The following is a 12,509-nucleotide window of genomic DNA, read 5'->3' on the forward strand; positions in this document are numbered from 1 at the left end:
ACACACACAGTTGCTGACCAGTCTCTAGGCCTGCATGACTGAGGCACACATACATTGTTTGATCATCTCATTACCATCCAGTTATCTGCTTTGAAACCATGGGTCCTGGGTGTATGCTACTTTAATGCATACTAAAATTTTTGGGCCACATTTCCAATTAATACCTCATTTTTTCTTTAGAGGGTATTAAAAAACTCATTTTACCACAGGCCTGATCACTTGATCCTGATTGGCCCACAAATGAGGAGTAAAGTCCATTATTCATATAGTCATATATTTCCAGTTCACTCATTACCTGAGTGATCTTTGAGCATTACAGCCTTGAACAGACTAGCATGAACTCACAACCTCACAATGGTATCACAGTATGGGAAGATGGACTTGTGAAACAATACTGTGGGCATTTATATCACCATCCATCCATCCATCCATCCATCCATCCATCCATCTTCTTCCACTTGTCCGGGGCCGGGTTGCGGGGGCAACAGCATAAGCAGAGAACCCCAGACTTCCCCCTCCCTAGCCACCTCCTCCAGCTCCTCCAGGGGGCCCCAAGGCGTTTCCAGGCCAGCTGAGAGATATAATCTCTTTAGCATGTCCTGGGTCTGTCCCGGGGCCTCCTCCCAGTGGGACATGCCCGGAACACCTCACCCAAGTGGCACCCAGGAGGCATCCTAGTCAGATGCCCGAACCACCTCAACTGTCTCCCTTCGATGTGGAGGAGCAGCGGCTCTACTCTGAGCCCCTCCAGAATGGCTGCACACCTCACCCTATTGATTTCAGAATTGTTTTATGCCTACTTACCAGGGCTGGACACTGATAGTAAATTTTAAGTATCCATTGCTGTGTTACTGCAATTACGGAGTGAGTCTGCTGATCTTAGCACAATACAGTATCTTTTTAAGTTCCAGCTACGGTTAATGCGAGACTCTTGGACAGTCAATACATTTTGTTGCCCCCTAGAGGCTAACAGCAGCAGACACTTAGCATCCCTGTCCCTTTTGTTTAATTAATAAAGAAATTAATTACAGAATAGGTCATATAAATTTTGTTTTTAAACTTACATTTTTTTAGAGATTTAACCTGTGTGATTGTACTGTACAGTGCATTAAAGCGGAAGTTGGTTTTTTTTGTGTATATTAAATAGACATTTTTAACAACATGTAAAAAAATGATATAAAGTCCCTCAGACTGCAACAGGGACAATTTAGTGGAAGCAGTAATGTAGTGAAATCAAATGGTTTTACTAAGTGGGCGATGATAGAAGGCCCCTTCACCATCCTCACCTGACTGACTGAGGAAATTAGTCATTCTCCTTCTGTCATTGCAGTGACCCCCCTCATATTTTTCTCTTTTTGAGAGAACAAAGCAGATGCGTTAGATAGTCATGTTACTCCCGCTCCAGCTGCCATCTTACTTTTACAGATAACATATTTTGTTGTTGCCCTTGATAAAAGCTCTCCCCTTGGGAGATGTCAGAAATTAACTTTATCTGGTCTTTAATTAGGGTACATGTGCTCTGGTGCATCTCTCACACACCCCTAAACCCTTACTACACCCTTCCCAGCCCAGCCCTAACACTGTCATTTTCAAAGCTATTTTAAGACAATGTGTGATTATCTGTGACATTGCTTGACATGTGCCTCAAGGCTGTCTCTCTCTTCACTATCTCAGCTCTCTTCCTCTGTCTCCCGCTCTTTTTCTTTCTGTCTTTCTCTAATCAAAAAGCCAAACCATGCAGACAGCTCAGAGCAAATAACAAGTCACTCCCCGTGGATGTTTGAAGATGACGGCACGACCGGAGCAGTGAGGGAGAAAATACACTGTGATCGTTCCCAGTCTTGAAGCCAACAGAATATTACAATCCATATTTCTGCATGTGTCTTATTCTTCTAGTCGTGCATTTGTTTGTTTGTTTGTTTTTGTGTGTTCATTGTGTAGATTTATAAACAGGTTTATAGATAAAAAGTTAAAATTAAAAAAAAAAAATTGAAATCCTGGGTTAGATAAAAACAATCCCCTGAAAGCTGAGATTTTATTTTTATTTTATTTTTTTTATCTGAAGTATAATTATCACTGGGGTGGGAAACACCACAAAATTTGATTTCCATTTAGAGCCATGTGTCAGTATGAGGCGACTGTACCACTAATAGACTTCTGAAGGCATTTTCATTACTACAGAGTGATTTAACATTTTTTCTTTCTTCTTCTTCTTCTTCTCATATAAATAACACACGTTTTGATTTCAGTTTGGTATGAAGTAAATCAAAAGTGTATGAATTATCATAAGTATCGAGGTGCATGCAAATACTAATAAGAAGCAGGAATACTGCAATACAGTTTTAACATGACAGATTCCAGATCCAGTTGAGGCTTTTATTTACAGGTGAAGCAATATTAACACTTCATATGCTGACTGTACTGGATAAAGTCTGGGGGAAAAATTGGAGCAAGTAGACCTCCCATCCATCCACCTTGATGTCCTCAACTGTTTTGTTTAAAAGAAAATAAAAAAAAAAAAAAAAATATATATATATATATATATATATATATATATATATATATATATATATATATATATATATATATATATATCAATATTACTGGAACTATAGTAGATCATTGGCTTATGTGGTGGCGTACATGTCCTCAAAGTGGACTACAAGTAGTACAAGAAGGAAAAACTATTGCTCCGAGTATCCACAGCTGTCCATGAGCTCGGCTGCAGCAATATATATACATATATATATATATATATATATATATATATATATATATATATATATATATATATATGTATATTATTAACTAAAAACTGTTTTTGCCTAACTTTCACCAAGTCCCCCAGTCATCCAGCATTAATAAGAATTTTGTCACAGCATTTCCCTGAACTTAACTCTACAGGTTTTCTGTCAGTTTTAAAATGCTGGTGTCAGAACAAACAAAAAACATCTACATTCAACAGAATCTCTTTTTTAATAAGTTCTGTAATTTTTTTTACCTCCTCGGCTGGCACAGACACTGATTATATGTCACAAACATGTAACTAATGTAATGTAATGGGAGATATTTAAATATATTTTCACAACAATTTCCTGGTGATCAGCTTCAGTAGGAATTGTCATCTGACACTGACAGTAGCTCCTGTTATCGATTCAAACATTTGTATTTCATAGGTTATCTGATTTCACATCTTTTCAGTCTTTTGTCACGCAGATAAAATATGATGATGGCGAATGTTTTAAGTGTACAGTATTCAACTCTGCCACTGGCAACTGGGACAAATTCACCATTTATATGAAAGCAGGTTTAGATGGCAGGCAGTGAAACATTGATGAAATTACCAATCTACCTTCCCTCAGAATGTTACCCATGTATCATAGCCAGAGCAAATACCAAATAATTGCATAATTAATCAGATCATGTATGTTTCCCTTTCCTTCCTTCATTTTTGTTCCTTTGTACAAGAGTCAAACGCATGTAATCACTTGTTCTGTAATGTAATCTGATCAGGGCCATGTAATTCTTCATTTTCCAACAGCTCCCTGGAGCATCGGACCTGAGAGGGAGATGAATGTGGCTGAGTCTGGCCCTCCTCTCGCCGTCTCCTTGCTTTTCTTTCTCTAAATGCGGCTCCTTCAGTGTGGTTAACCGCTTGGCCGTGGAGCTGCTGGGAACTGCATCTCCAGCCATGAGACATTATCTCTCCTTCCCACTTGTCTCTCCTTGTATCTATCCATCCATCTGCTTCCCTGTTCTCCTCCGTATCCTACCCTCCTCGTCTTTTCCGACCTGCCTTCTTTCTTTCCTTAAACCCTCGTTTCTCCTCTCTTTCTCTTTCCCCATCTCTTCCTCCTCCTCTCTCCCTCCGGTGGCGACACCAACCATCAGGTCCCATCTATCTGTGTGTACGTCAGCAATTAGAGCGTTGTGGCAGCCAAATGCCAGCCATGTCCCCAAGCTACATACACACACACACTCTCAAAGGCTGTGCCCTGACAAAACAGCAAGAGAACAAATCACACCATAATTTATACTCTCGCTGCGCTAAAATCTCATTATATTACAGACATATGGATTTGGTGGCATGCACGGCTGGGGAGCCAGTGCTATAAATTCCACCAATCGTAAATTATTAAAGGAAAGATAGAAATGACCGTTGCCTGTCCAGATTAGCTCTAAATCACACTCAAACATGGTTTGTTTAAGGAATTAAGTCCCATGTGGTGTTAAAGGACATTACAGGGTATTTCTTAAGTCACTGGGTGGTAGGGAGGGTCAAGTATGAGCTGCCTTAAAATATCAAAGGATTATGGGTTCAAACCATAAAATACAGGAGGGCTTCCTGCTATGAAACCTTTTCTTTATCTGTTTATAGACCAGCCAGATCAAAAAAAAAAAAAAAGATGCAACACGCCTTCACCGCAGCACCTTTTCCCACCTATTTTCTGTGTTTTTCCATTTAAATTGAATGTCTGATAGTCGAGCCAGCGAGCAACACAAACAAAGGCAGAGCGCAGCTTGTCACACCCTCTCCACTCCACTCGCCTCGGTCTAGCCCGCCTCTTCCAGAGCTTTAAAAAAAGTGGAATTCAATTTAAGGATAAACCCGGCCAAGCCGAGGTGAAGGCGGGTTGCGAGAGGGCAGTCCTGGCCCTCCGCTGTCAGCTTGGCTTTTCATTATCACTCAGAGATGTCAGGGGTTTCATAACACCAAAACATGACTCAGTTTAGATGGATACTAAGAAATCTGCTGAGAAAAGAAGGAGCCCCAGTGTTAACGTGCGTCTGCTAACATGTAGAACTGCTGGAGAATTTAGGAGTGCAAGCAGGTGTTTTTTCCTTATGTTTTAATCCAGCAGTCCTGCCCAGAGTTTCTGTGAAATACCACTTATCACATATTTGGTTATTGAAATAAAATTTCACAAAGCCTAACAGCAGTTCCTGAAGTGACCTTGGCTCAGGTGGTTATCCATCAGTGACCAGGTGGCGATTCAGTCCCTCAGCTCTCCATGTACCCAGGTGGCATGACACTGAACCCCAAGTTGTTGCTAATGACAAGTTACTTAGCAGCTCGACATGCTGAGTGTGGTTGTGTGTGCGTGTATAAACGAGAAACACATTTTTAAAGCACTTTGTAGAGCCAGTAGTGAGGTTAAAAGGTGCTGTCTACAATTTGTTAAAACTGTGACTCTCTTTACTGGGAGCACTGTGGAGATGGTGTGATGTTGTTGCAGAGCCACAAAGTCCACACAGGTACCAGGCTGCATGGGAGCCTCAACAAAGCAGATGACAACAGTTCATGATGAGAAACTCCCTGAGAACTTAATCTATACAAGAACCCATCTCTGAACAGCATGTAATGTTTTTCTAACTAAACCTGATTTAACCTTTGTACCGTGGGAAAAAAAGTTTGTTTTTCAACAGCAATTTCTGATGTTCATGGTATGACGGGGTTGGTTTAAGTTAATCTAATGAGAAACTCTAGAATTTCTGTCTGCCCTGTCCAAACTGTCAGCAGAGAGATGCCCTCAATAAGGAAAAGAAAACTGCTAACACTTTAAATTAGTCAGACTCTACTTAGAAGGAAATAGTTCAGAGTGATGGCGTGTTCAGCTAAAAGTGAGGGAAAGGAGCAGCACAGATACCTCAGCAGTGAAACAGGTGCAGGTGAAACAAAGTGCTTCCTAGTCAATACACACAGGGACAGCATTTAAAAACATTAGGGGGGGGTGGGACTTAAGGGTGGCATTAGACTTTGAATGGAGAGGGATCTAATACATGGATGGCTCTCTTCCTCACTCAGCCCATTGACTCCAAACTGAGCCTATTAGCAAGACAACACATCACTAATGGCACTGCTGCTGCTGCCCCTCATGTGTATGGAGACCACCCAGCACACACACACAAAACCCTTTTCCCACGCTATTGTTACCTAAGAAATCAGTATATTATAGCATGAAAATCAGATCAAAGTGTTAGTTCCATTAGAAATCCACCACGCTCCGACGCTGCTTGAATCCTCACTCGTAGTCTGGAGTAGTTTACATGTTAGATTTTAGGTCCTAAATGTTGTTGTGAGAATGCTGATGTTGACTGAGGGTTGCTTCTTGCAGGAAAGAAATTATGTATCTATCTTGATTCTCCATTATATTATTTGTGGTATATTAAGGAGGAGTAGGATTTCTTCTGTGATATTCCTGTATGGCAGGAATTATGATATATATTCAAAAACACAATTTTGTTTTCCCCCTTTGTGTCAGTAGACTCGTAAAATGTTAGAAAATTGCAATTTTTAATCCACACTCCATCATGTTTTTGTTTTTGTGTCACAAAGTGATTTAATATTTATGTAGTTTTTCCCCACATTTGCCTTTTTTTTTTTAAATCTAACACTTAAAATTCACTTTTGCCACAGCAGCACAACCAGAACAAAATGAGTTACAACAGAAGACAAAGATCCAAAGCTGTCAGTAATATTGGTCAATTCCGAGTCTGACCAGCAGAGGAGTGTAGTGGAGAAGGAGACGGGGGACATGAAAGCTCCTTCTCTGTCTTTCGCTAATCACATGCACATATACTTATTGTTTCATTTTGGGTGACTTCAGCAGACGTTTTTCTTTATAGAAATATGATCAGATTATTCTTGTTAAAATAGATGGAGGATACCTGGAGCTGATGAAAAGAGGCATAAATTGCAGAAATTAAAAAAAAATCCTTTAATAATATGTGCTAATATATGAATCGTTTTGGGTTTGATTTTTTTTAAGTCATCCGACTGTAAATATCCTGTAGGTTTGGTTGATCGTGGCTGGGACTCATCCGCACAGCTCCTGGTTTAGTGAACTTCCTTCTGTCTGACTAACTTGAGTCTCTAGTGCGCACTTCATAAGAGTGTCTGGTAGTCCACCTCTTTTTGTTAAGAGGTGGACTTCATTGGCTTTATGGCAAATAGAAGTCTCTCCAACTGGTGAAAGAGAAAAACAGAGAGAGGGAGAGAGAGAGAGAGAGAGAGAAGGGGGATAATTCATTCACTTTGCGCACAAAGCGCAGTGGAAATCACCCAGGGGAACGAAACACCAGACAGAGGGGAGAGGCAAGAGGGGACGACGGGATGGTGTGGTGTTGGGAAACAGTCTCCACACATGCACACGGTCGGACATCTGTAAAAATGTCCGAGTGTATTCTAGGCCTTAATTACGTTTTATTTGTTGGGAAATTGATAAGCGGAAGAAAATGGATGGAGGGAACCCCGATTTTGATTAGATTGACTTGAAGTGGCAGAAATATAGTGTCTCTGTTGGGTAAATCTTGCGAAAAACACATTTAATGCTATATACGATATTAACACTTCTTAAGTTACTAAAAATATCTTTCATTCGTTTCAAAAAATTTGATTTTTTTTTTTTATCTGTATGTTTAAGACAGAAAGTTTTCTGATTTGGACCGGTGTGAAGGCCATGTTCTATAAACAAGGTCAAAACAAAATGGCTCAGTAACGATTATTAAGTAAGTGTTTAGTTTTTTACCGGAGAAAGGGCAGAGAGATGTTCTGTCTGTGTTTATCAGTCATTTAGCGACCCGAGCGCTGCGCGGCAGCACTGCACCTCGGAGCGCACTGGACCCTGGACACCCCCCTCCCTCACTCCCCCCGTCTTCCCCATCCACCCCCACACTCCCTGCTCAGCCTCGCGCAGCCCAGCTCCAGCCTCACACACGTCGCTATTGAGCACCCCCCCCACACACACCCTCCCCTACACACTCACACCACCCTCCACCCTCCCCCCTCACGCCACCACTGCCTGCCACTGTCTCTGCGATCCAGCGCTCTCTCGCCGGCTTCAGTCCTCTTTCTCGCACTGATCGTCCCTCTCGGTGTTTCAGCAGAGGGGCTGCACGCGCGATTGCGCTATTGATACCCACTTTACAGTGTATCTGTGGAAAGTCAGCCTCTCTCTCTCCCTCTCTCCCTCCCTCGCGCTCCTCTCCTCCTCTCTGGCTGCGCTTTGGTAAACTAACAGGGAGGTGTTAACTACTTTTGCTTGTCCAAAGCGCCTCCCGTTATCTCCGGCGCTGCTGCGCAAGAGCCACAGGGGCCAGTGCTGCTGATATTCTATCAACAGAAAAGTTTTCAGTTTTTTGTAAGGATAAAAAAAAGAAAGAAAGAAGAAGAAGAAGCCGGAAACCGAGGAGTCGTCTGTATGAAAAGCGGATTCTTCCACGGCAAGGTGAGTTACACTGAGTGTCTTTTTTTTTTGTACTGGTTGGGTTTGAAGCTTATACAGTTTGTGCTTCCGCACCTTTCCGTCGCTTCTTTCTGCTTTGGAAGAGCATTTCGAGTCAGGAAACTTTTTCGGGGAATGCGCGCTGGAGTTGCTGTGCGAGAACGTTTCCACGCGTGAAAAAAAAAAAAAATAGAAAAAAAAAACACCATCGGTCTATCTCCGCTTGGACACAGAGTGTTCTAGTTATGCGCGTGAGTGCGTGTGCGTTTATATTTGTTTTTCGCTTCATGTATGCGCGCGTGCGTGCTTCTGCGAGGTTCCCTAACAAGAAAAGAGGATTCTTTAAAGCACTCGGATTATTTAGTGCGTGTGTCGAGATTACGCATACATTACCATCACCAAACATGACTACATTGCAACCACACCGCACCTTCTTACACTGCAACCGACGGCTGAACTTTTTAGAACTTTAAATACTGGTACTGTCATTGCTTCACATAAAGGGGGATCACAGCTCCTCGAGCCACCTGAATTATCACCAAAACATTCAGCCAGAGGAATAAAAATCAAATTTTAGGCTCTTATTATTTAAGATGCTCCCCTGGGACCCGTTTGTCATATTAACCGGCAATTATAAGCATCAGCCGCAGGCCTGCTGTGAATACATTTATTTAAAAGTGAAGTTTTAGTTCTTCCCATGAAGGCAGCAGGGGTTACAGCTCCCTGAGTGCGGTGGAGGGTGGTTTTTAGTAAAAGTTGCTGTTTCTTTAGAGCACTAACGCTCGTAACGATGAGGGCATGGGGCTTAAACGGCCGCATATTGGCTCCGTTAGCTGGGGTTTAATAAACGCTCACATCAGTCAGATTTTAATGCATAATGAAATTTATGAAGGGCTTCTGTTCCACAGTTTTTGGGACCACTCATCGTTATAAGCTATTTTGCATTTTAGTATTGAAATGGGAAGTCATATTTATATCGATACTGGCGTGATTATCAATTAAAATAATACAATTACCTAGGAATTATTTAAAAAAAAAAAAGACAAAAAAAAATCAAGAAGAGAATAAAGACACGGACTTACATTTAATTCTTCCACCTATGAGCGTGTGTAAATACAAGTCCTCTTAAAATGAATCTCTCAAAGAAACAGACGGCGCAAATTAAAATAAAAAAAGTGTCACTTTCTGCATAGCACGCGCGTGCACTTACACGCACGCGTGCACACGTACACGCGGGCCTAAATTCAGTTGGAAAACACCTGTTAACTAGGGATCCACTACAATTTACATCCTCCCCCTAAACTAAACATGCAGCACCCAGCCAGTGGAAGTCCCGGGGGCCCTTCCAGCTTCATGGCCGAGCGCACAGAGGCAAAACACGGATGAAGCTCCCGCTGCGGCTGCGTCAGTTTTATGGAAAACCACATTTCCAACATTCTTCATTCTTCCCGGAAACTTTATTTTATTTAACTATCACTTTTTTAGGCAAATAAATGTCACGTCTGAGTAGTTTGTAGTTTTTGTGTCGCTCCCCCGCATTTTGTATTCACATCAGGATTGACGATCGGCGTTTTATTTGTTTCCATTTCTCTAAATGAATCAGCACCGCGGGCAGTAAAACAGTGGCGTATGGTGGGAATAGTTGGAGACATTTTTTTTCTAACTTTTGCTCACACCTCTATTATTTATTTATTTATTTATTTGTTTCCCTGTTTGCTGGCCTTGTCTTAATCACATTCAACCAGTGCTTTGTAATTTATTTTTTTTAAAACGGTCTTCACAAACCCAAAGGACCGAGCACTCGAGCACGCGCCCGTATCCACGCGCACTAAGAATGAAGGCGTCGAAGAGGGAATAATAAAATTAGGAGTCTGGGAAAAATACGGCACACCTATTTAGTAGTAATTTCCAAGTTAAAAAGCCGTCTCAGTGCCAGCAATAAATAGCGCGTAAAAACGCACTTTGGAGAAAAGGTGCGCTTGGGGCGGGTCACTGAACTCACGACAGCGATGATTGAATTATATCTCCTCCAAAAAAAAAATAAAAAAATCAGAAACTCCGCTCCGGGTCCAGGTCCAGTGATCTGCTGAACCACTTTCGATTGATTTTATTGATTATCAGATCAACCAGTCCTGACTCCTAACGAGCAGCCGAACCTTTTTCATTTTCCAACCAAATACATTAGCGATCAATAATTATCTTCTAAACGGCAACATGTGCTACTGACATTAATCATCTAGATAAACAGGGATTTAGAGTCGAGGCGTTCGGTGCGGATATAATTTATTCACCCATAAAGAAAAAGTTAATTTTATCCGTATGTACTAACACCATTTCTCCACTAAAACCTCTCATTCATATCCTTTTCCTCTCACCATATCAATGCATAATATTTCAGATCACTAATAATACAAAGTTAATATCTATATATTTAATATTTAATTTTCATGTAGGCAGGGCGCCAGTTTTTTTTTAAAGAAGTTCTAAATCAGAGTCAAATTCTTATATTTTTAATGAGATGCTCAGAAGACTTGATCAGACTTTTTTATTATTATTATTATTATGAGTGTTACTAATTTAAAAGCTATTTTAGTCAAGCTTCTGTCAATTTAATTGGCATTTTTATTTTAGGCAATTTAAAGTTTGATTTTTACCTGTATAATCACGATTATTTTGTTTTTGATTTTTTAAATTTTTGAATTAAACGTGTCTGACTGTAAAATGCTGTCACGCAGAGTGATGGAGCAGTTTATTTTGTGCTGCAGTTTTCAGAGCAGCCTTATTCAGAGGTCGCCGCTTATTTCTCGTGTCATTTGAATTAAACTCGTTTGCTTTATGTCCAAATTTAAATGGCTAAGGAATTCTTCCTGTATTTATTTCTGTTTGAGATTAATTTTTAGGGATTTTTTTTCTTCACTTGTACCTTTTTGTGCTCGCTGTTATTAAATTTGGAGACTGTGCGTCTCATCCCTGATAATAATGCTGGTTTTATTTATCCAAAAATATGAACGGATTTTTTCTTTTTTTTATTTTCTAGCGAAATAACATAAACGCCAACTTTGACCTCAATTTGTAATTTAAACTGTCACAATACTTGTTATTTATTCACTTAGGCCTCACCTCTCTCTCTCTCCCTCTTTTCGTCCTTCCTACATAAAAAAGTCTCAAGGCGCACAAAACAGGAGGAAAAGTAGCAAAAGATGATTTATTTGTCAGCGTTTTTGATTCTACCCCTCCTCCCACCACCTCTGCGTTTCTCTCCCTCAGCAGTCAGCTGTTAATGCTCGCCATTGATCTCGTTTGGTCCCCTTTTTGCGCAGCGAGAGGTGAACTAAAATTAATGTCCATTTCACACCGCTCTCCTGGATCGATGGCTGCAGGGGGGGGGGGGGGGCTTTTCAGTTTGGATCCAGAGATGGGTCACGTTTGAAATAAAAGGAAACCCTCCTGCCTCCTTAATTATCAGAAAAAATGTAAACTTTTGCTCTTGTCGCAGCGCGGATGAACATCGCTTCAGATCATATTCATGGGATCGAGATGCTGATGCTATAATTTTTGCTGCTTTCCGTGTTCGGTTTGCCACCGCCTCTCTGAGGGATGGGAGTAATTTTTTTCTGTAACTTGTTGCAAAAAACGTCTCACTTCTTTCCAACTTTTGTCCCCTCATTGCGAACAGCTCCCAGAACAAACCTGGTGTAAAGTCACACCATTCAGCCCGCATTAATCCATACTCGTCCAAATAGAGGCTATTTCTCGCATTTGGAAATACTAATACCTCATGATGCGCGCATTAACGACCCCCCCCCCCCCCCCCCCCCCCCCCCAACACGGGGATGATAGTAAATTAACCACGAACCGCTCAGTCGCGACTAGTTTGATGACCCCCCTCGGTCTATTAAGCCCTATCAATATGCACTAATTCCTCATTCTTTATTAAAAGCAGAACCAAGTCCTTTCCCACTTACTCTCCATCCTTCGCGCCCACCCCCACCCCCTCTACCCCACCCAAAAGTGTGCTTTTTATTATTTTTGTTGTGCTAATAAACACGAGAGCCTATTAGACATGCAGATGGGTAATTGAAATAAACGCGTCGCCGGTAAATAACAAGTGTTTGAACACGCAGACACGAGAGCGGCGCCCTCCTTGGAGAGAAAGTGCGTCCTGCGCCGTCTGCATCTTAAAACTTTGTGTCATTGTTGTCTTGTTACCGCTGATATAATCACCGTAATTAAGTGCGGAGAGCCGGATGCAATCATTTAATGGATGGATATTGTAGGGCTGTC

At 41.3% G+C, this 12,509-nt stretch overlaps 1 protein-coding gene across 4 annotated transcripts in view; it reads left to right on the top strand.

Annotated features, from left to right (window-relative positions):
• The first annotated feature begins 7,969 nt into the window (after positions 1–7,969).
• The window catches only part of rnf220a (ring finger protein 220a), a 163,361-nt gene continuing 158,821 nt past the window's right edge, over positions 7,970–12,509 (top strand). Inside the window, exon 1 of one of the 4 annotated variants that reach the window (XM_030751804.1) lies at positions 7,970–8,228. The gene's annotated coding sequence lies outside the window, so the exon portion shown is untranslated. The remainder of the gene's footprint in view (positions 8,229–12,509) is intronic. The other 3 variants (XM_030751803.1, XM_030751807.1, XM_030751805.1) reach the window with 3 other exon arrangements.

The sequence above is a fragment of the Archocentrus centrarchus genome, chromosome 17 (genome assembly GCF_007364275.1).
Source record: "Archocentrus centrarchus isolate MPI-CPG fArcCen1 chromosome 17, fArcCen1, whole genome shotgun sequence".
Lineage (NCBI taxonomy): Eukaryota > Metazoa > Chordata > Actinopteri > Cichliformes > Cichlidae > Archocentrus > Archocentrus centrarchus.